This window comes from Pteropus medius, unplaced genomic scaffold (genome assembly GCF_902729225.1).
Source record: "Pteropus medius unplaced genomic scaffold, Ma_sr-lr_union100, whole genome shotgun sequence".
In the NCBI taxonomy this organism is placed as follows: domain Eukaryota; kingdom Metazoa; phylum Chordata; class Mammalia; order Chiroptera; family Pteropodidae; genus Pteropus; species Pteropus medius.
The window spans coordinates 2,336,156-2,360,476 of NW_024344240.1; the positions used below are offsets into that span (position 1 = coordinate 2,336,156).

The 24,321-nt window shown below is 39.1% G+C and overlaps 2 pseudogenes; both read left to right on the plus strand.

The window, feature by feature from the left end:
- Nucleotides 1-10,057: 10,057 nt before the first annotated feature.
- Nucleotides 10,058-10,167, plus strand: LOC120607500 (uncharacterized; annotated as a pseudogene).
- An 11,468-nt stretch (nt 10,168-21,635) lies between these two features.
- Nucleotides 21,636-21,754, plus strand: LOC120607634 (uncharacterized; annotated as a pseudogene).
- The last annotated feature ends 2,567 nt before the right edge of the window (nt 21,755-24,321 follow it).

Below are 24,321 nucleotides of genomic sequence, written 5' to 3' on the forward strand. Positions count from 1 at the left end.
ACAAACACAAAGTCGCAGCTCCCCCAGTAAAATCGGCACGAGTACATTGCCATTTAGATTTACTTTTTGTAAACAGTCTACATGAGATCGATTTAGTGTGCCACCCTAAGGTAGTTATGATGTTCTAGCTTAGTTTAATTTCAATTCTGAATACAAGTCATTATCAAAATATAATGGATTTAGTTTACCCTAACCAAAGAGCCATATTTGCTAATTACAGGCTTACTATTAAATTAGGTCCTGTTTCTCTGTAGCCACAAAGTAATCAGATGAGAATCCCAACGCCTCTATTAAACATTTACATTAGAACTGCCTAATTACACCAGGATTTGTTTGGGTAGTGCTGGCAGATGCTCTGAAAGGCTGTGGAAGATGTAGTCACTGTTTCACAGACGATGGGCACCCATTTAGGATCATCCTGACATCAGATCAGGCCACCTGACTGCATGTGTCAATCACAAAATGAAGCAGGTGCTTCTCAGTATAATTCAATACATTGGATCATCTGAGCACCTGTAACGAAGGTATTTATTTGTTCTTCATCAGCCTCAGAAAAATATTGCAAGGGCTCACAAAGGAAGTTCAGAAACTTTGATGCTTCCACAGTTAAATGTTATGGAAACAGAAGATTATTTAAATTATTATAACCAGAGTTGCAATCCCATTTAAAAAAAAGAAAGTAATAAATCTCCTTAAATCTTCATTGTTCCAGCTGACAGTACATTTTCTAAGACTTCTTTACACAACATAAGGCATGAGATTTGAGAGACTGTGAGATTTTGTTTGTTTTAAACTCTGGTGGTTCACAGTTGAATGGGTGGCACCCTGCCAGCCATTTCTACTTAACAAAGAGAGAACAGAGCCGGGCACTGTTTTCTATGTTTTCTCCCATGCTGGCATACTTGACAGGGTAATGTGGGCCAGACAAGTGACAGATGGTACGTTTGCATCAATGAGATTTGCCAGAGCGGGAGGCTCTTCCCTCACCACCATACTCAGAGACTGCCACGGCTGCACGTACGTCTGAGATTGCTCCAGGAGTACGGGCTTGGGGCACAGTTGCTGGGATGGACTGGACTGGCATTAACTCTGAGTTTGTCAGATGTGGGTGACCCGTACTTGGCTTACCATAGTTCTGAGTCATCGCTGGACATTTCTCTCGGAGAAATCCCAGAAAATTTAAAACTTCTTCCCAGTAGAATCAAGAACTCCCAGCACTGACTTTTTCTTTCTTTGAAGTCAGATTTTTTTCCTGAAAAAAAGAAAAAAACATTAAGTTCGCGTCTAAAAGAATGAAACTCTGAGGGAATAATTCTGCTTCACTTCCGACCAAGCTTACCTACTGCCATCTTTCTTTCCATACTCTGTTCTGATGTCTTTCTCACCCTTCCTCCCCCACCTTATACTGTTCCTCTGATTTTATAGGTAAGAAAAGAGAACATTCTTTGAAGACAGTGATTGGTCTTACTCACCATTATATCCCCAGCATCTAGCAAAATACAAAGAATATAATGGGTGCCTAATAGATGCTTATTGAATAAATTTTGAAAGACCTATGTGATGTCAAGAAAATAAGAAGAAAGAATCAAGACTATCTGTGTAACATAATGTTTATCCACAAAAAAAGTAAGACAAAAACTCCGTGTATTAGGTTGTTATAATCATGGTCCCCAATAAATCGTACTCCCCATGTGGGTGCCTCGCCTCCCACCACCAGGGCCTGAACCCAAAGGACCTCCATAACCAGGCTGCAGCTACTTTCTCGGGTTCAGGGTACTCCTTGTGCTCCCCCAAGCAGTCACTTGCTTTCATCCATTTTCCTAGATTCTGTACCTTCGCCTCATCCCTGGATCCTCTCTCTTTATTTAGTTCTCTCAAACAAATAAATTGCTTAGATGGTCTACTTAATTTTTATTTGAAATTCTTCCCCATAGACCTACTACTTGGTCAGCCTCCTGAGTTCCACACTGAGGACCGACCCCATACCCATATGCCCACTTCTCATTAAACCTGACCAAACTCCTGGGACACACAATGCCTAGGACCCTGCTTCTTCAGGAAAAGTGTTCAGACCAATGCTTTAACTGGAATGTTTTAAAGAAAAAAAAAAAAAACCTGTGGATAATGATCTCACATAAAAGAAAAATAATTATGAAACGTTATTTTGAACACAAAGCTACACCCTGTCTCTATGTTTCATTTGGGCCTTTGCTACTATTTGTAGCAAATTCTTAAATTTTATAGCTGCAAATGCTCAACAGTGACTTTCAGGGAGCTCTATGCAGAGCTTAACCTGTAACCTGTGCGATTTGATTTCTTTGTTATTTATTATCCCAGGAGTAGCCTTGTCTGTTTACTCAGCTCTGTGTGATCTTCACAAGCCAAATACCCTTTGACCTGGGTTTAGAGTCCTTTTCTATGGAGACATTCTTCTCTCATTAATTTTCCAGATATTTTGGAAATAATACTCATTTCACATTATTTTTAGTGGAAACGCTCATTATCTGGTTGGGGTCCCAGGTGCGAATGCCAACGAAAGCCTTCTGGAATTCCAGCCTCCTGGCGTTAGGTGAACCCGCTCCCCGACTGCTGCTGCCACGTAGGGTTGGGTTTCTGCTTGGATCTTTCGGTCACAGTCACTGCCCGAGCCGTCAGCTGCAGTGCCAGGGGCCGCTGTGCCAGGGACAGCTCGTCATGGTGGGTGGACTTGGAAATCACTCTTCTGCGCTTTCCCGGTCACCAACTTTGTCTCCAGATCGTAGGCTCCCTCTCAAATATTCACTTGCAAAGCCAGATCAGGATTTAGGCTTCAGACTGAGCACTAACCTTTCCGTTTAGTCTTATCTATTGCTTGTCACTCTCCATTAGAGCGATAGAAACAGAAAGTTTTCCTAGAAAAAATGAGTCACTCAGTGGCAATTGTCTTCCTAGAAAGACATTGTACCTCTGAGTCAACAACAAGGAAAGAGCGTGGCTCAGGGTCCACCAAATCTAAGTGTATCTGGTGGAGTGCACATTCCCTTTTTAATTTAAATTTTGGTGTTTTATAACATAATATTAACAGAAAACAGTTTTTAGGAAGACACTGATAGGAATATGCCATAGGCATGGTTCAAGTATAATCTTTACATTTTCTTGGCTCTAGGATTTGGATGTTCTCTATAAAGACAGTATTTCGGGCTAAGTTTTAAATGAGGGCCATATAGAAAAGGGATAAGAGAGAGAAAAAATGAGAGGAGTAGTTTCTCTGCCTCTCACTCACTGTCTCAGGACTGAACCAGAGCACACGCCGTGATCTGGAACCTGTCTCAAGCCCACCTCCGATCAAACCTGCTGGAAGGAGCAGGTGCTGAGAGTAACACGCCAGAGATGCTGCAGCAAAGATGCTGCAGCCGAGCAGATAGGCACAGGACATCTGTCCCCAGCACGAGAGTTCCCACCTTTGAGATTTTGACATTTTCTGGGAATCCCAGTGCGGAAGAGTACAAATTGCATGAATTTTCGGGTCCAACAGACCTGGATCCTAATGTTCTCCTATTTACAATGTTGCCTTACAACGTGTTATGAGAATGAAGATAAAAATATAAGCAAAGTGATGACATGTGGTAGCCGTGATTGCTTTTCTAAATGATATTTATGAACTCATCAGTTTGAATTAAATACAATTCATAAAACTAAATACACCCTGTAATGATTTCTTTGTAGCTTTTTTAGTCCTTTCAGGCTGCAGGGCTATGTTCCTATAACACCCGCTCACCAAACTCAACTTTTCAAAAGAGAAGTAACTAAAGCAAACCACACCATGATGTCACCCCAAAGTTCACTATCATGAGAAAGTATTTCTTGCCTCCCAACCAGTGTGGCTGGTTGTCCAGGAGTCCACCTAAATTTCTCGAGATGAAATCAAAGGTATTAACAAACAACACCGCGTATTGAGTGCTGCCCATGCGTCAACCCTTATGTCCATTGTCAGCTCTGATCCTCACAGTAACGCTAGGAAGTATTACGCCTCTTATTTTTCAGACAGATCATTTGAAGTTTAGACGAGTGAAACCACCCGAGGCGACGCAGCTGGATGGTGGTGGAGTCAGGATTCAAATTTGGTCTTTTGACTCATTTTATTCATATTTTTTAAGCTTTTTTTGAGCAGCAAATGCTTTTTATCTAAATATTACCCAAATCTCTAATAAATAAAACTGATGACCCCCGCTGGTGTGGTATGGCTGCTGAGAAATTCCCACGGAGCCCTGGGAGCTTGTGGAACAAGGTGAAAATCGCTCTCTCCCTACTCGTCCTTAGTAGCATCAAATGGCGCAAAGTTCTTATGGAAAAATGGAAAGTAACAGAAGCGGAAGCATTGAAGTACTACGCTCGCCTTGGGAGCCCTGGCATCCTGCATGGTTTTCCCACTGCCGGTTTAGTCAGAGCATGCTCCTCCCCCTTCCACTGAAACATTTCTGCTGGCAACAGAAGAAGCCTTCACCAAGCTTCCAAAGAGAAGGAGCAAAAGAAAAAGAAAAGCATCATGACTTATCCACGCTCCAGCTGGGTTGGCGTCAGAGAAGAGACTGACAGAAAGAAGTCATCAAGAAATTTTCCCAAAGAGCAGTATAGCTTAGGCTAACTACACACACACACACACACACACACACACACACGCACATGCACACACACACACACACACACACACGCACACACACAGGGTCCCTGTGCTTATCTGACCCAGTAGGGCTGCCACTGAAGCCCTGGGGCTATGTATGCAGCCCATGGCCTGGATAACTGCCGGTCTGCAGGGGTCCATGCTGAGGCACTCTTGTGTAGCACTGACCTTATAGTGCCTCAATTCAGGCCAACCTACTTGGGTATTGCCAACTTTTAACCAGGCATTTCTGTCATCCATGGGTCTCAGGGGTCTATTTCAATCTCTCTTTTCATTTTCATTGTTTTTCTCGGAATTTTTGACACAATGTGGGAAATGGTCATTTTCTTGGAACCTGGAACTTTCAGATTACCTTTGAGAACTGTCAGATTACTGAGAGGCTGTGATTCCAGGTGAGGGACCAGAGAAGTTAGCTCTGTTTATTTGATGAGCACATTTAATACTCAACAACAACAATAAAAAAATAACACCTTCTCTATGGTCTGTTAATGAGTTATGTTTTGGTGATAACTTTCTGGAACTGTGTGGGCACTGGTCATTCTCAGCTTAAGGAAGAGGCTGCCCACCATCCTATATCCTGAATAACAGTCTTTGGCAAATAGTGATAAAATGCTGTAAGATCTAATAGTTCATGTGTACATTTTTTATATTTTTTTCTGTAATTTATTTATTAAGGTGACCCAAACAAATCAGAGGTAAAAGATGTACGACTTTACTGAGAAAGGAATCTAGAATGAGTCCACAATTACGCCCCATGTGAGACCCACATTGTAACCTCCTTCTCAAGATTCAAGTGCTCAAACACTGTTGAAACCAGCAACAGCCAATATTCCAGATATATTAAACCTGGAAGATGTACAGAGAAAATATATGCACACATTAGATGTACAAATTTAAATATTCTACCTCTTTATCAGTGTAGTATACTTGTAAGATGGACCATATATCTGGCCTATTAGTGGAGTATCTTTCTTAACTTTTAAGCAATATCTTTTAAGAAATGTCAGGACATGTTTACAAAACTTTTTCATGTGCCCTGGCTGGAACTCGTCCCAAACTATTTCTCCTTATTTACCTAAAATCCACATCTTCTCTGTAAACAACCATGACTGCTTGCTTGAAAAACGAGCACCAACTTAGATTCTAAAATAATCAAGTGATTTCTTCATTAGAAAATGTAAAATGAAAAGGAAAATGTCAAACCTTTACGATATTAGTAGAACTTTTAAAATATTACTTTATTTATGGAAAAGAATTATTTTACTTATGGAAAACTGTTTTATAATAAGAGAACTATTGTAGCAAGACAAATATATCTATTTCTTTAAAAAATTTAATAGAAACTTAAAGAATTCAGAGGAAATTATTCCTATCAAAGGATAACTATACATTTCATTATACATCAGGATTTTTGCCATAATTTAACAGATGGGTCTCCTATCACATTTAAAATATTATTTAAGATTTTAAAAATTCGAGGTAAAATACAGTTGCATCTACATGAACTCTAGAAAGAAAATGTCTGATCTAAAGTGATGGCAAGCAGATCAGTGGTTGCCTGGGCTGGGAAAATTGAGGAGGGGCCCAAATGAATTTTTGAAGATGATGAAAATGTTCTATATCTTGATTTGGGTGATAGTTTCATGGGTGCATACATTCGCTGAAACCCACTAAATCATTCACTTAAAAGGAATGCATTTTATTGAATGTAAATTATGCTTCCATCAAGATGACAAAACAGAACAAAGGCATATCTATACTTTAACCAGGGTATAGCTCTAACTTAATCTTGAGAATCATACATACAAACCTTAATATACCTCCAAATTCTTTATATTTATTTTCATTTCTCTCTTTTTTGCCATGCTCCATTACTGACCTCTACTGAGCATTAGTAGATTTTACAAGAAAATTCCAAAGTCATTATCTTAACAGGTTTTCTTCATACTAGTTGCTGTTTCTCCACAAATATGTATGTTTATTACAATTATTGCATCTGAGTAATACATTTCACTTAGAATGGCTAGTAGAGCATTCTGCAGTCAGTATCAGAACAATCAATATGCCCACTGGAGGTGCTCGGTGGACTCGAAACTTATTTTCTTTAAGGTATAGTTTATTGAAACCACTCTCTCACCTCTTTCCAAAGAGCTTTAATTTTTTTTATTACGCTTCATAATGTATCTTTTGTCTTCAAAAATACTGGATCTGTATTAGTTTCCTGTTGCTCTTGTAACAAATGACCACAAACTTGGTGGCTGGAAATAAGACAATTTTATAATCGTACAGTTCTGGAGGTCAGAGGTCAGAAATGAGCTTTACGGGGTTAAAATTCCTGTGTTGGCAGAGCCGTATTTCTATGTGAGAACTCTAGGGGAGAATCTGCTTCTGTGCCTTTTCCAGCTTCTAGAGGCCTCCTGGGTTTGCGGCCCTTTCTACTACTTCACAGCACATCACTCCGACCCCTGCTTTCTTTGTCACATTTCCTTCTCCCACTCGGATACTCCTACCTCCCTCTTATAAGGACCCATTGGGCTGATCCAGAAAAATCCAGGATAATTATCCCATCTCAAACTCTAATTAACCCAATCACATGCGCAAGTTCCCTTTTTCTGTGTAAGGCAACATGTTCACAGGCTTCAGGCGTTAGGACATCAACGACTTTGGGAGACGATTCCGCCCCCACCCTACCCACCACAGTCGCCAAAAGCAATTGGTGACAGATCTCTCTTTCTTAAAAACTAAATGGACTCAACAACAACAGACAACCCAATTTAAAAATGGACGAAAGATTTGAATAGACATTTCTCTAAAGGAGATGAGCAAATAACCAACAAGCATATGAAAAGTTGCTTGTATAATGCTCACAGCAATGCTACTTCCAATAGCCAATGGATAAATGGATAAACAAAATGTGGTACATGCATACAATGGAGTAGATGTCAGTCCTAAAAAGGAATGAAGTATTGGTACATGCTACAGTGTGGATGACTCTCGAAAACATTATGCTAAGTGAAAGAAGCCATACTTAAAAGGTTATATATACTGTATATAATTCCATTTATTTAAAATATCCAGAAAGCAAATCCGAGGACACGGAAAGTAGATTAGTGGTTGCCAGGGGCTTCAGGAAGAGGAAAACCGGGAGTGACTGCTTAATGGGTAAGGGACTTCCATTTAGGGTGATAAAAATATTCTGGAACTACATAGTGGTGGTTGCGCTACATTATGCATTCACTTTATATCGCTGAACTGTACGTTTTTAAATCGTCAGAGTGGTAAATTTTATGTTCTGTGTATTTTACCACAACTTAAAAATGAAATAGAAATGTTTCTTAATTCACATCTTTCGAAAATCCCTTTTTACAAACATTTACGCATTTGTATCTTGTTGTTCTTATCTGCTTAAAATTTTCAAACCCTAAGTCAGTCTTTTCTCAACACCTAAGAGATTTTACTCAGCGTGAGTAGGCTTTCGAGCTTGATTCCTATAGTAACACACAGGTTATTTTCTACTGCGAGTCATTGTTTAAATGACATTCTAATAAAATATCCCAAGTCATCAATGCTGATATCTGACTAATAGATAAATTTTTAAAGATTGAGAGGAACTGTATCAAGGTCATTTCTAAAGAGTCTTCTGTCTCTTAGACACAAGCAGAGGTTCTGAGCTGACCTGGGCAAGGTTGCCAGTTCAGCGAGTTATACATGTAACATTTGCCACTGCACTTTCTACAGGATGCAAGTGAAAAGCTGCTCCTTAAAAAGTTAGCCTTTTATCTTCAAAGTTTATAGATTGTAAAATTACAATTATGCTTTTATAAAGAGAATAAAAAATGGATCTTTTGTAATAAGATAAAAAATAATGTTATATCTTATGTTATTATGCCTTTTTGTGCATGTGAACTCAGCCCAAAAGGTCTCCCGAGTAATTAACAGACAGTGTGATTATCTTTATTTCGCCAAGAAGAAAGTGCAGCCCAAAGAAAGCAGAGGAAGTCCAAACATCTGGCTCCTGACACCAGGCTTGGTTTGAGGAGAACACTGCTTCCAACATACACACCGTGAACATCAGCCAGGTTTGCTTTAGTACGTAAAGTTTCTACAATAAATTAAGATTGGAAAATATTAAACATTATGGTCTCCTTTGAAGCTCAGCCATTCGTATGAGCATAATAAAAGCTCTGAGAACTCCTGCAGTAGAGAAACTTGTTAGATTCTTGGTTAGCCTAACATATGTTTGATTCTAGAATTCATTATTACAAGTAATGCTGTTTTGTACTACAGAAAATTCTTAGGAAATGATATTATAATGGACTCATACTTATTAAAATTTCATGTGTATTTTGACATATATTTTTATCTTGCCCTTAATAATTAGCCCACAGCTCATAATACAGTCTAGTCTAATTTAAAATCCTGAAGCTCATCCAACTCCCAAATAATGTCCTATCATCTTCCAATTATCATTGTAAACAGGTGAGTTACATTAATATTGAGTCTAAGAATTATATTAACCTCATTAAGTTCTATTACTAATTATACATTTACTAGAGAGCAGGTAACCATAAAAGCAAGAAAAGGAACAAAGGCCCATTCTTCATAGGATCCTTGTGAATTGTATGATAAAGATTGAAAAGCTGCTGCTAGAAAGCCCATGCTTGCAGTCACACTCACAGACCAGGAGCTCTGCCGGACAGGTGACTGAGGGAACTCCCCTCCCTCCCCCCCAGGATTGACCTATAAGGACTCTCAAGGGAAATAGGTGGCTGTGTGTATCAAGAGAGAAGAGAAGGTATCCCCCTGATCCTCTTATGCAGCAATAGCTTAAGTTCTCCCATCTCTATAAGGTCAAGATTCTAAGCTCCATCACTCTGACAGATGCTGGCAGCAAAGGGCAAGGATTGGATGGCAGCGTTTACATGTATGTGTGTGTGTGTCTGTGTGTGTCTGTGTATGTGACATCGAGCATACCTGTAACACTATTGGATGTTCACTCCCTGCTCTTCTTAACTTAATGTGTCTAATTAAAATTTAAAATTAGTCGGTCACAGTAAAAAACGAACATGCAAAACAACCTGTTAAACCATCTTTACTAGGGATCACCAAGAAAAATGCCATACTGTTTCACAGTTGTCTGCGTGAAATGAAGTGTGCAGCTTTCTGACCTAATACTCAGCAGTAGCTATAGGCTTCCCCCAGAGACCATGCATGCAGGAATGAGTTCTATCAATAAATAAAAGAGTGTAGAGTGTACACAGAATCATACATTTAAATTTCATGGCAAGTTGGTAGGGACCATGAAATAGCAACACCAACAAAAGTACAGTATTTTTTAATACTTGTGAAAGCATATATTTATGGTAATTTGATTTTATTTAAAATGCTGCCTACAGCCATGCCACCCTGAATGCACCCGATCTCGTCTGATCTCGGAAGCTAAGCCGGGTCGGGCCTGGTTAGTACTTGGATGGGAGACCACCTAGGAAGACCAGGTATAAAAAAATGAATGAATGAATGAATGAATGAATGAATGAATAAACAAACAAACAAACAAATAAACATAAATAAATAAATTTTTAAAAAGTAAAATGCTCACAGCTCCCAGAATGTGCTTTGAGACGTGTCAGGGTACTACAACGAACTCAAAGACATGTTGCAGGATACTGATGTTTCATATGTTCAAAGGAACACAATGCCAGTCACCCCGCAAACCACTACCTCAACATCTGCCAGTCACCCTGCAAACCACTAGCTCAGGTGAGTTCACGCTTCCAATATTCAATCATGCTACATTCTTTTAAACATCACGATATCTTCACAGAGCTGTGTGTTCTGTAGTGGCTATGACACAAACCAAGTGCCTCCACAAAAGTCGATGTGGAACAGAAAATGTAGGTGGTCTGATCTGGTTCTCAGCTAGTTGTGGAAGCTTCTGCCACCTCCAGTCACCACTGAGAACAGGAATCACACTTTATCCATCGTTGTGCAGCATTCAGTAGAAATGCACTGCCTTGTGTACAGCAGGCGCTCCATAATTATTTGTGACATGGAGTTGTTGAACAATGCAACAGAGAGTAGCACATCACTACATAGCAAAGTACTTAGAATGTGTATACGACGGTGGTAAATGTGGTTTTGAAGAGCAAGGCCTGCGCTATTAGGAGTCTGTGGGAAAATCCGTCAAATGGGATGCAGCAAGAAAATCCACATGATCTTTTTGGACCCATCTGAGATGACATACAAGCCACAGGTTCCTCAAACTATTGGTAATAACGTGTACAAAAAAGTTTCGTCAGTGAAGGGGGACAGGCACCACCAAATAAACCACTCAAAGTTAAGAACAGGATAAAGGGGCCACCAGGTGTCCAAATGTTCCAAATGTCCTGTGTTTCAGGAAAAAGTGATGATGTGGCACCCTCTGGGGAAATGAGTAAGGAATGAGAGTCACAGAGACCCCACTGTGGAAGGGGAGGGACAGGAGAAGAAGGGACACGGACGTTGTTACAAAGTAAAAAATGAAATGGGTATGCGTAGCTCCAGTAGCCACATCAGGTCTGGGAGGGGAGCCAAGCGGGAGGAAGTTGCTGACCGAGAGGGAAGTGGCGCCTGGACTGAGCGGCCGCAGTTAAGTACGGGAAGGACCTCAGGCCCCACTCCAGATGGAAGGGCAGGAAGGATCTGGCCACGTTGTCCTCCCCCAGCTGTGCTAAACAGACCACTGCAGGCACCGCAGGGAATTGAGCTAGTAGTAGAGAAGTGTCTTTTTTATTTTAACGGCTCTATACATAGTTCCATGCATTTCTATGCCCTTTTCAATCTATACTTAGCACCAACTGCACAGTTTCGCATTATAGCTGACAAGAAGGCTGAAGTGGTAAGCTTTATCGTTCCCCGCCTGCCACATGTGCAGAGCTGCTAGACGGTTATGTCTGAACTCAGTGGGTAAACTTGGGAAATTGGAGAAACATGGGTTTATTACAATTCCCTAGAAGCTGGGCCGGGCTTTTTTCAAACATTGCAGGGCTTTTGTTATACAAATTCTTTGAATATGCAAAGCCTGATTTAGGAAGAAAGGAGCTTGTCTGCTGGTGCATCTGGGCAGAGAGCAGTTGCTTGAAAAATTGTGTGGGGAGCAAAATAAACATTTCTTGCCTAGGCAAGCACAGGCCAGAGGTCCCCAGAGGCAAAAGAAAGGAGAGGCCACAAGTGTGTATAATAGAAATGTCAGGTTTCTGCACATCTTAAATATCTAATGTGGCACAGGTCTAATAGGAAAAAAAACTTTCTTTAATTATCAATAGTATGGTTTTATGCCTGAGCTTTCCATGTACCACAAGAAAAGGAAGAATGCATTTATTAGAGTGAGTTTATCATTCTAAAGGAATAATATAATAATTAAATTCCAGATGAAAAATATTTTTATTATTTCCTTCCCTAAAGCATGATCTTCAGAAAAAATATTTAAGAGAGTAAGAGTTGGTATTATTTTCACACACCGATTTTCAGCAATTTCCCAAGTATTTCCTGTTTTTAGTGCTGTAATCCGCTTATCCCCTCCTCAGGGAAAAAGATGATCAAGGGATATTTCTTGGTAAATGCTCTGAATTTATTCCAGTTTGTTGTGTAAGAGAAAAAAAAAATACCTTCTGGAACATATTAGTTGGTAGAAATGAAGCGGGGATGGTAGCTTTAACAAGGGTGTGTTCCATATGTAGACCATGTTGAAAGGCTACTGAGGCAGAAAATCCAAACAGAACTGAGTGTTGAGAATTATTAATAACTCTGTGTGTGTGGAGAGAGCTATCCCTACCTGATTAAAAAAAATGTGCACTTACTTTTAGAACTAGAAAGCAGTATTGATTTCAAGTATTCTCGTTTACCACTAAATAATTCCCGCCCCCCAGGAGAAGTAAACAATGCAATAGAGGATTTGTCGATATAATGAATTATCATTGAATTAATAAATCACAAATAAATCCATGTCTCTATGGATGCAAGTGTGATGTATTCGACACAACGAAATCATAACAGTATCCCCAATTCCAGATTCAAATGTATGTGGAAATTAAAAGCATCAGCTACCCATAATATTTACAAACTAACTCAGAATTCACTCAAAAAGTGGGCTAGCGTATAAACGAAAGTCATAAAGCGTGAGAGAACCTATCACGGCCAGCGCAAGTCATGTATAGAAGAAATCAGAACAAGGTTGAACGTGTCTGGTTCTCAAATGAGAATGTGAATGAAGGGTGGTGGGAGTTGAGAGATCGCGGCAAGAGAGAGCAATCGAGAAGGCTTCGTGGAGGAAGTGGCATTTATTTTGGATCCTGAGGAGAAGGTATGACTTCGGCAGGCAGAGATAAGTGAGAATGCCAGAAAGAAATTCTAGACAGAGGAGCCAGAAAAAAGTCAAACAACAAAGATAGAAAACCATGGCATGTATAGCCTTTGAGAAAATGAAATCGGTTTGGAATAAGCCAGTGCGTATGAAGGAAATTCCTCATCACAGCCAAAAGCGAACATGTACGACACACCAGACGCTGTTACGAACGCTTTATATACAGCATGTCATTTAATCCTCACCACAGTCCAATGGGGTGGGTGCTATTTTCATCACCATGTTAAAGTGAAGAAACTGGAACATAGGGAGATGAAGGGCGTTGTGTGAGGTTCTCCGGGTGGGAAGGGACAAAGCTGGTGTTCAAACCGGGGAGTCTGGGTTCGGAGCGTGTATTCTTAACTGAAGCATCATAGTTTATCTCAACCTGAACTCAGCACCTTCTGCCCTCCTTGAGCTTCTCTCCTCGATTAGAGTTTATATTTCTAAATAAACGGTGTCTACACATCCAGGGGCTTATGTCAGAGATCAGGCATCACCCCTGAATCCTTTCTCCCCCTCACCTCCATATCCCACCCATTACTCAACTCCCACATAGCTCTCAAGATCTCCGAACTTCTCCCCATCGTCTCTGCCTCTCAGGTCACCCGCCGTAGCTCGCCTGAGCTAATGGACAGCCTCCTGTGTGGCCCCTCAGCCTCCAGTCTTGCTCCCCTCTGAGCAATAGTTCTCAAGGTAAGGGCCCAGCCACTCCTTCGGTATTTCCTCATTGCTTGTTAGAAACGCAGATCTTAGGCTCTCCCCAGATCTACTCGGAAGTGTAACCCATACTATAATTTGAGTACCACTACCTCAAATCATTCTCTACATTGTAACCTGAGCGCACCTTCTAAGATGCAAATCAGATCAAGACTTTTCTTCTACTGATGAGTTTTCACACATTTAAAACTTGGATGTTATTTTTTAGAGAAATCACCCTTTTCCATTAGTTGGGGTTCCCTATGCATCCTCCCTTCCCCAACACTTCCTGACCAAAGCACTCACCATACCTGACTGGAATTGCTGATTTGTACCTCTCTTTCATTCGCACCCTCTAGAAAGGCAGATATGGAGTTTGTCTTGCTCATCGGCTTATCCCTAGCACTGGGTACAGAGGTGTTTACAATACAGAATAATCATTTGTGAAAAAGAAGGAAGGAGGGAGGAAGGGAGGCAGGGAGAAAGGAGGAAATGACAGTTAAGAAAACCTGTACGTCAGGATAAAAAGTCTAAAATTCAGTAGATAATGAAGCGTCTTTGGAGTTTTCTGAGCTGGGTCCCAGGAGCGAGAGTGGTTGGAATGATCACACCACAAGCAGAGGGTGGTTCATGGGGCTGTGGCGTGGAGGACAGATTGAACAGGTGGAACAGGAGGAAGGGCAAGGGGTCCTCCAAGCGGAAGACAATGAGGGCCTGAAAAGTAGCATGGGTTTTGTGGGAAAAGGAACAAAAACGAACCAACGTTACTTGGCTTTGAGTGAGCTGGCCAGAGCAATCCAGAGGTAATGCAACCCGGAAAAGCGTTTGTCTTTCAAATCCAGGTCAGTAAAAAGATGGCGACTCTATTAGCAAAAATGATAAGTGTGTAAGGTAAACCGTTCTGACTGAAAGGATGATGAGCTTGGGGCTGTATTGCATTCAAGGCAACTGCGGGTTATCTTCAGGACGATACGCGTGGCTGTAAATGCAGGACTGAACTAGGAAGAGAGGCCTGAAGAACCAGAGTTGAAGCCACAGGAGAGCCTGGTGCCTGCAGTACCTGGTGACGCTGGGAAGGTGAAGGAGAGACCTATTATCATTTGGGGGGTGAGAGGGTGAGCAGCCTCATTAGCACACTTAAAGAGTAAAAGAAAATACACTAAACCCACCAATTAAAAAATTAAGTAAAGAAGGTAATATTTCCTCCTTCAGTTCTACTCCCAAGGGGTAATCACAGGAAAGTGTTTACTACATGTCTTTCTCAGACTTTTCTTTGCTTATTCAAGATAACCCAAGGCTTCCCTTTGAACACACTATCCTCTCAAAAATCTATACTCTTCCAATTCATTCCCCAACAATGTTTAACAAATACTAGTGGGAAAATGGGTTCCTCAGCTCAGAAGCACAAACCTGTAACTATGGTTGTATAGAGGGAAATGTATAAAATATTAGTGTGCCGAATTTATTAAACTAAAGTACCCTATTAAAATGCAGGGTTTTTAAACCATACACTCAAATATTCAAATGCCAGTTTTTAATGGAGGGAAAGAATTATAAGTATCATATTAATTATTTAAATACTTTAGATGGCTGATTTAATATTCAGTGTGGGTTGCTTTACCTTCCTATAAATGTTCGAAACAAAAAATAATTACACTGAGGAATCTATAAAACCTTTTATGAATTTAGCCTTTTCCAGTGGAGGTAGAATTATATGTATGCAATGAAAATCCTTGGATCATTAGACTGGACCTCACTCCCAGCAATCAGGAGAACTGGCTAATAAATCAGCTTTTTGCACAGTATAGACAGAGGCAATAAAGACAAAGATCATTCAGATAAAGAGTCACTAAATCTTAAGATAGCATCAATGGGATTAGTAAAAAGAGAAGAGTGCTTATTTGTTCTTCCAGGATGATGAGTGGCTAATGTCTGTCCTTCGGTTAGAATGTAAGTTCCATTAGAATGGTTTTGTGTTGTCTTCTTTTATACTGTATCTCAGACTTTAGTAGCGTTACAGAGTAGATTACCAATACCAATGGAAAAAAGCAAGGAAAGAAACGAGGAGGGAAGGAAGGAAGGAAGGAAGGAAGGAAGGAAGGAAGGAAGGAAGGGAGGAAGGAAGGAAGGAGGGAGGGGAGGTAGGGAAGGAGGGAGGAGGAGGGAGGAGGAGGGAGGGTGGAAAGGAGGGAAAGACGCCTCCTCATTTGGACCTACTATAAAAACCAGACCGCCTCAAACTGCATTCACGGGCATCAGATATATTCTTAATGGTGGCTCCTTAAACTCTTCATGCTGTATTTCAAAGAGGAGGAAGAAAGAAAGTTCAACTTCCTGGGAGCATTGCCCCCTGGCCAGGCATCACCAGGGAGTTATGTTTGCCCTGCTCTTTGGAGGATAGCTTCCCAAGAATTATTTTTGGAGGATAGCTTCCCAAGAATTATTTCCAAACTTACGAAATTAGCTACTTTGCATTTTTTTAAGCATTTGACCAAAGATCTCATTTTTTTCCACTCTATCATTAAGAGATTATCGCAGCTGCGAAGGTACTTAAAGGTCTAAAAATTTCCTTAGCAGAGCAAAAGATAGATTAAATGTCATATTTATCGTGTTTATTTTAGGAAGATAAGAATATTCCCATCTTGATTGTATTGAAACTAACTTGCTGAAAACTTTCCTCAATAATCTGAGCAACTTCTATACAAATGTTATTTTTTAAAATATATGGCCATTTACAAAGTGCTTTTAAAAGTATTTTCCCAGCAATCATGTGAGAAAATAGGAAATCCCATTTCACAGATGAGAAAATCGAGGCTCAGAAATATTTAATTACACAGGTAAAGTTACAGGGTTTAGGAAGAGGGGGAGCAGAGGAAGAAGGAACTTTGATCCTTCTGCTTCTTCCCACCAGCTAGCTGATTCGTAGGGGGAAAAAAATTCTTTTTAGTTGTTATTATTCAGTTTCTAAGCCAAAGCAAGCATCTTTCCACTGGACCTCACTTCCTAATCTCTCACTAGGTAATTTCGAAGATAATAGCTATATAGGAATCAATTAAATTCTCACAGGAGAAATTCCCCCGTGTGGGTAAAAACCACCCAAATCATCGATACTTCGGCTTCAAAACACCTGAGCATCCAAGAAGTCATTTCCGTGTGTTTCAGAATACACAGCTGTTGAACTGCTCCATCTATTTAATTTGTTTTGAAATTAATAGTTGTGTATCTTTCCATTACTAATGTCTCCCAGTAACCTTCTAGACTGTCACTGCCTTTAACTAGAAAAACTGCCTACTGACACATTAGTCAGCAAAACAAGGATACCCCACGATCCCCAGCCCATCATGGCTTTACTTAGGCCAGCTGTACGAAGCTATTACATACGAACATCTTGGTCAAGTTCATAGGAATGAATGACAGAATCTTAGATGACAGAAAAGTTTCAGGTCTTCAGTAGCCACCAACGTGAGTTTCAGGACCCTCTGTCTTCTCCACCTGTGGACTCTGTGTCTCTGGAGACACAAGAATTCCACCAGAAGCTGTTTGGTGTTGCAGAGAGAAGGTGTCTCTTCTGGAACAGATGTTACTTGGTAAGGCATTTTATTCAGGTTAAACATTTTTTTTGGACAATTATCCACTTAACAGAAAACCACATGTAATGCCATATGGAACTAACTGGGGGTTATTTGAACTGGGCTAGCTCACGGGATCTGATGCGATGGGCAGAGGGCCAGATCTGAAGTAAAGCCTAGATGCAAACATAGCTGAACTGTTTACTGGTAACTGTCGGTGAGTCCCTTAATTTCTCTGTTTTCTCATTAATAAAGTGAGCAATTTAGTACAGGATATCGGTAACATACATTTTGGAGCTAAAATCTTATAATGTATTACTTTAAAGTGTTACAAAATGAAATAATGATCACAAAAGAATCACACATTGCTAAAAAGACATGTTGCTTTATGACCACCTTAAAAATAAACGGATATGATGTGCTCAAAAAGAAAGACCTGTACACATTTTAGTTGAATTAATTTTCCATTTTGAAGGGAAAATACCAGTAGCCATTATTAGCCTTTTGTGATTATTTCTCTATAAAGGTGAATAGCTTTCACCTGGAAATTGTCCAGAACATAAGAAATCATAATATAGACAGAAAAGTTGTACTTATTTAAAATATATGTATATATGGATGAGGATGGAGACAGAGGGCTAGGAGCTCAGGTCCTAATGTCAGGAGCCTAGGACAGACCACAGTGAAAATGGAAGACCATGTTCTAGTCAAGCTGGAGGACAGATCTTTACTGCTAGGGGGCAGCACCAACCCCGATCTGAGCCACTGTTTGATGTGTGCTAATCATGAGTTGATTTTATGTAAGCATCAGGTTTTCTTCTTATTATTGGAGGATTTTTGTGGTTCCCTTGATGTGACAAAATGCTGTGCAGCAGCATTTTAAGACTCTGGAGCTCACACTGACAAATATTAAGGGGAGGATTATAAACAAATTTGTAGTTCATTTAAGCCAGAGGTAAAGAGGGCTCAAATTAAGCCAAGAGAACAGATCTCAAATTCAACCCGAAGACTCACCAAACCAGATGTGGATGGACAGTTTTCCAGTGATTCGAGGATGGTTTGTGTCCCTTTAATTGACAGCTATGGACCTAAGTAAGTACTATCACCTCGAACTTTCACAGTTGTGCTCATTTTAATAGTATTCGATGAGGTCCTGGTCAACGAAACTTAAAATTAAATATGCTGGCATTATATTTTAGACAAGTAACATTAGAGAGTTGTTTTTCTCTAATATCTTTTCTAGAAAACCAAACCTCTGAAACTACCAGAGTGGAAAAGAATGGAATCATCTTTCATGGTTGACACACAATTAACACACAATTAATTTATAAGGATGTAATCAGTGATGATCCCAGGAATAAGAACACATTTTAAACAGACAGGACACTGACAAATCCTCAAGGCCTTTTGATTTCTTCCAAAAAATGCACTATTATTTTCTCTGGTTGACAGGCTATTGAAACATGGTACCTAGAAACAAAATTATCTTTGTAGACAGTTTGCCAATTTTTGCATAGGAAACATTTGTATTCCTGAGAAGTATGTAATTATTAGGTCAGATTGATATTTCTTATTTATGCATAATAGACAAAGAAAGATGAAATTTCTCTTCATCATACTCCTAAATTTGGGAGACAAAAGAACTCTCATAATATTACTGAGTTCATTAAAATTTTAAGAATGCCCTCCAAAACCTATGTTGATTATATTTCACATTACAAGACAAGGGAGTCGATCTTTATGTTATAGAAAACTAAAAGATAATGTAGGTTTAAAGGGCACCTTAACAGTTTGATTATTCTGAATTCAGATACTAAATTCGGGAAAGGCAAAATCAAGAAGAGCTGTCAAAAGAGTCAAAATGTAAGTATAAGTCATAGCATTTAAACGCAAGAAAGAATTGTAAGCGTTATTTTGACAACACAAAACAAAAAGTAGCAACGATCCTTAGAAACTTAACTGTGTTCAAACATGAAGGACTTTGGTCAAAATGATCAGGGTTATACAACAAGTTCAGAGTGTTACTATAATATTTTGAGAAAAGGAATCTCTGTTCTCTGAGTAGAGAATAATTTAGTCATTTTACAGACAGAAAAAAAACCCTAATATTCTAATTTTACTTTTTGTATATCATCCATTTTTCAATTTACAGTAAAGAATACATAAGCCTTTCTCTTTATGAATAGATCTCTTAACACTAAGACAACTTTGTCAAAACACAAAACAAAACAAACCAAAATGCTTAACACAATTCGTTGTTTTCTTCGATCATCATCTTTGGTATTAGAAATCTATATCATAATCTTTAGATCTTCTACACTTACAGTGCGCCCTCAAATTTGTCTATTATCTCGTTCTTTATTTACAAACTTTTGAAAAGTAATCTAAAGATATTTTTATATTTATGCACTTTAAAATATATGTTTATATGTATAACTATATATTTTATTTATATATAAAACAATATATAACTATACAAATTGATAATAAAATTAAAACCATTAAAATTAGTTATCTAAATTATAACTACCAGCATATTTAATTTAAAATTGTGTATATATTTATATATACATATATCATGGAATTTGCCATCTTAATGAAGAATAATAATTTTTAAGGAAGGAAATAGACAAAATATATTTATTACCTTACATACCCATTTTGTATTTCTCAGTAACTATAGCATAATCTGAACCATTTATATTAATTAAAGTAATCAACTTTAACTAAAGTAATCAACTTTTGTTTTTCTGGACTCAAAAGAAAACTAGAAAATGATACACTACAAAATGTCTAATTTTTTTCCCAAGAGTACACATTTTATAGCATTTTAATACATTTTAGATACATACATACAGTCATGTGTGTAGCATTCAAAGACATTTAAATGTCCTGTTAATCTGTAGCATTCTGTATTAAAGTTTAGAAACAAGTGAAATCCAAAATAATGTTTCTTAAGCAATAATGGTCCTTTTAGTTCTTACTTAGAAATGTCTGTCTATGGCCATGCTACCCTGAACAACAAGCCCAATCCCGTCTGATCTCAGAAACTAAGCTGGTTCGGGCCTGGTTAGTACTTGGATAGGAGACCACCTAGGAAGACCAGGTGCTGTAGGTGTAAAAAATTAAAAAATAAGGGATTGTAAGCTTTCTGACAAAGTCTTTGCAATCTGTGAGGTCAACCAAGGGTTGCCTCACCTAAAAAATAAAAAAATAAAAAGAAATGTCTGAGCTATAATTATATTTAATATTAGTTTAAGGTCTTAAAGCTAACTAAAGATCCAAAAAATTACAAAATTTACCAACACATTAAACCCTTATGATTTCACAAGGTTCACAATATTAATCTCTTAAAGACATTCATATTTAAAATTTAATTGGGCTAAGCACAATTTAATATTTTTGACATTTAATAATTTGTGGTTATAATACTAATTTATTGGGCTCATAAAACTGATATTGAATTTCTTAAAAATTTTGATCATGAGAAATTGTACCCAAATCTCGCCTTATGTAAAATATTAAGCTACCATTTTTTACATGGTAATAAGATCAGAGAAAAACCTGTAGAGTTTTTCTAAGCTAAAATTAAATTATTCTTATTTGATAAATGGGTCCTCTTTTTAATATAAATGAAATTCTGTAATATCAAACAGAAAATTAGGATCCATTAATCTCCAAACTTTTCTGATAGAAGTTAAAAATGGGGAGGAAAGAAAAGACTACGTGAGAAAGGTGACTGTAAATACGAAATCATCAGTGTAAAAAGTGAATGAGCTTCACAAGGAAAGCAAAGGCATGTATGCAGGAAAGAGCACTCTCTCATTTACATACACATATACGAGTGTAGTCACACTCATACACACATGCACACACGCACACAAAACAGACACAAGCACAGCAAAGTAAAAAAAGATTCCCTGTTTTAAATAAAGTAATCTCTCTTTCAGATACGCAAGGCAGATGATCCCCTCCTGAGCTTTTTGCTCTTTTTGTTCTAATGCATATCTCCAATAGACAATCATGATTACGTCCAAAATTTCTCAATGTGGTCCTTGCAATTTCAATTTCAAAACCATGATGGAATTACTCCAGTTAGAAATGCACTAAAGTCAAAGCTTTAAAGGAACAGGTGGTTGTCCTAGAGGGACAAGCACAGTGAGAAGTTTTCACAAGAACTTTGATAGGCGGTAGGAGTGGTTCTTGTGCAACTTTGTGTTTGTAGAGTCTGTCCACAAACCAGTCATCAGTAATTGGAGGCCCAAGGAAACTTCCCACAATTGGCAGAAGAAACTAAATAAAACATTTCTTAAGAATACGAAGACTAGTCTACGGCCATGCCACCCTGAATGTGCCCGATCTGGTCTGATCTCGGAAGCTAAGAAGGGTTGGGCCTGGTTAGTACCTGGATGGGAGACCACCTAGGAATACCGGATGCTGTAGGCATAAAAACAAACAAACAAACAAAATGAAGATAAGACAACACTTCTTACAAGTTTTTGAAAAGGTTGCCCAAAGCAAAGTTTGTCCAAAGTACATCAATCCAATGAGACCTGAACTCATTCATCCCTGAAATGATCTGGAGGACTAAATTCTAGAGCCTGTGCCTGTCCCTTCATCTAGGTTTCCTTCTGTGGACTCACAGGAGAAAATGAGACAGGCAGATGGTGAGACAGAGTAGATGTGTTAATAGCAAGGCAGTTTGTCACCATTGATAGTAATTTTCATATTTTCATATTTAATCAGATAATGAAAGGATTCTTAAGATGAGTCCTTATTCCTATGAGACAAAATAGATATATCTGAAAATAAACTCAGCAACAGCAAATAAAAATCAGGAGTTTGGACACAACCTAGGTCCTACTATTCTCACAGTTGGTGAGATTCCTGAGCAGGAGGCTCAGGGGGCCTTTGGGGTGTGTCCACTCCTGAGTCGAGGGTCTTGGGCCTCAGCAGCAACGGGATCTTTAGTAGATCTCGGTGAGACTTCCAGGATTGTTGACTACTGACTCTCCCAAAGTACCACCAGGAAAACTTATTTCTCAAATAAAGCCAAGTTTATTCGGCTCATTGCAATAAGGGAGAACAAGAAGGGAGAAGTCAGGGGAGAATATTTTTAGGATTGAAAGGGCTGGACTGGGTGATTTTCTGCAAAGCAAGAAACTGGTTGGCAGAGTTAACTACAGCGTTTTGAATAGGCGAGCATAGTGAGGAGAGGGTCTTAAAATGGCCTTGAATGAATAAGCTGTTAGTCTTGAAAAATAAGCAATTTGAGTTGGTTCATGGTCCCATCTTCCAAGAGCAATTATTTCCTAGATAAAGCAGCTAAGTTATTTTTGCCTGGTCTCATCATTGTCTAGTATGCTTTTGCTCAGAGTTGTTGAGCACAGGCACAAAAACTCTGTCAGTTTGGTTTTCATAATATATGAACATCACAGAGATAATGAATATGGGTTCTGGGGTCCTAATGCCTATTTTCCAATCTCCAATTCCTTAGTTAATGAGCTGTGTGATCGAAGCCACTGAATTATCTTTTCTCAGTCTTGTTTTTCTGATGTGCATTATTATAGTTTATATTTATTAACCTATTCCTACTGTGTTCTGGATGCCATTTTAAGTATTTTATTTACCTCTTTACAACAGCCCAACAAAGAAGACACAGTTGGGTACCTTTGCCAGATGAGGCGACAAAAACAAAGAGGTTCAATAACTTTTCGGGACAAGAAAGTGGGGGAGCCCTGATTTGTCTATGCTATACCACCCCCTACAGGCTCAGTGGGTGGAATGAATGAAATAATCGAAGTAAACCACTTGGTCCCTGGCATGTGACAAATGATGCTAAATATTAGCTGCTACTATTAATAGTAAAATGAAAACTAAGTGAAAGTGCAGAGTTCAGAAAAAAACCGGATGTACGCGTCACTCTGTCTCTGACTTTGAGAAGACGTCTGACGATGCAAAGAGTAAAAACCATGGCTGCTTTGTAAAAAGAGAAGAAAACCTCTTAAAAAATAAAAACTAGTAGCACGTGATACATTATAGTCTTTCTCGTTGAACCAAACTTGCAGAAACTCAATATTACGGACCGCACTTCTACCACAGCCCGAGAGACAGGGACGTGCGGGTCCTCTACGTTGGAACAGAAGACAGCACCTCCTCATGAGAAGTACCAATATTATCTCTCCATCTTTAACATTTAGCTCTAAATCACCTGCCCCGGGGAGTCTGAAAATCCCACTGGCTAGAAGGATGAGTAAAATGCCTTATGCTGTCACGGCAGCTCCTCCTCACGAAGCACAAAAGTCTCAAGCAGCAAAGTTGCCAATCGTCCTGGGAATGGTGTCTGTGCCTCCCTGAGGGAGTGACACAATAGTAACAAACACAGGTGAGTACTTGCTGTATAAAATGCCCTCTGGAGTGCTTGCTGCATCTGTTAAGTCATCTCATGCTCACTCAGCCCTGTGAGATCAGCACTACCATTGCACCTACTGTAAAGGAAGACAAATAAACTGAGGTATAACGAGGTTAAGGACTTGCCCTAGATCACACAGCTAAGTAAGTCACAGGTTCAGAATTGGACCCCACGCATCTTGGCTTCAGAGTTTGTGCTCATAACAACTTTGTAATGCTGCTGTGGGAACCTGTGGGACACTTCAGCTACCTTCCAGCTCCTACGGCTCTATGCTCTGCTTCTAAAGAAGCTGAGTTCCATTTGATCTATTTCATTAAACTTAGTCTGTTATTCTCCAGATTCTCTATATTCTCACTTAGATTTGGCTGATAGTTCTTTCAGAGATGTAGAAAACTATGCTAAGTCTTTCCTTTCTTTTGGGCTTTAAAACTTTTTCTTTCTCTGTACCTTATACAAAAGTATTTTGTTGTGTAAGGCAATGACGTGTTAGTCATCACATGCATATTTCTGGCCCTCATGTGTGTAGGGTACCTTGTACTTTTTTGTGAAAATAAAATGCCCTCCATCAAGAAAGAAAGAAAGAAGGGAGGAAGAGAGGGAG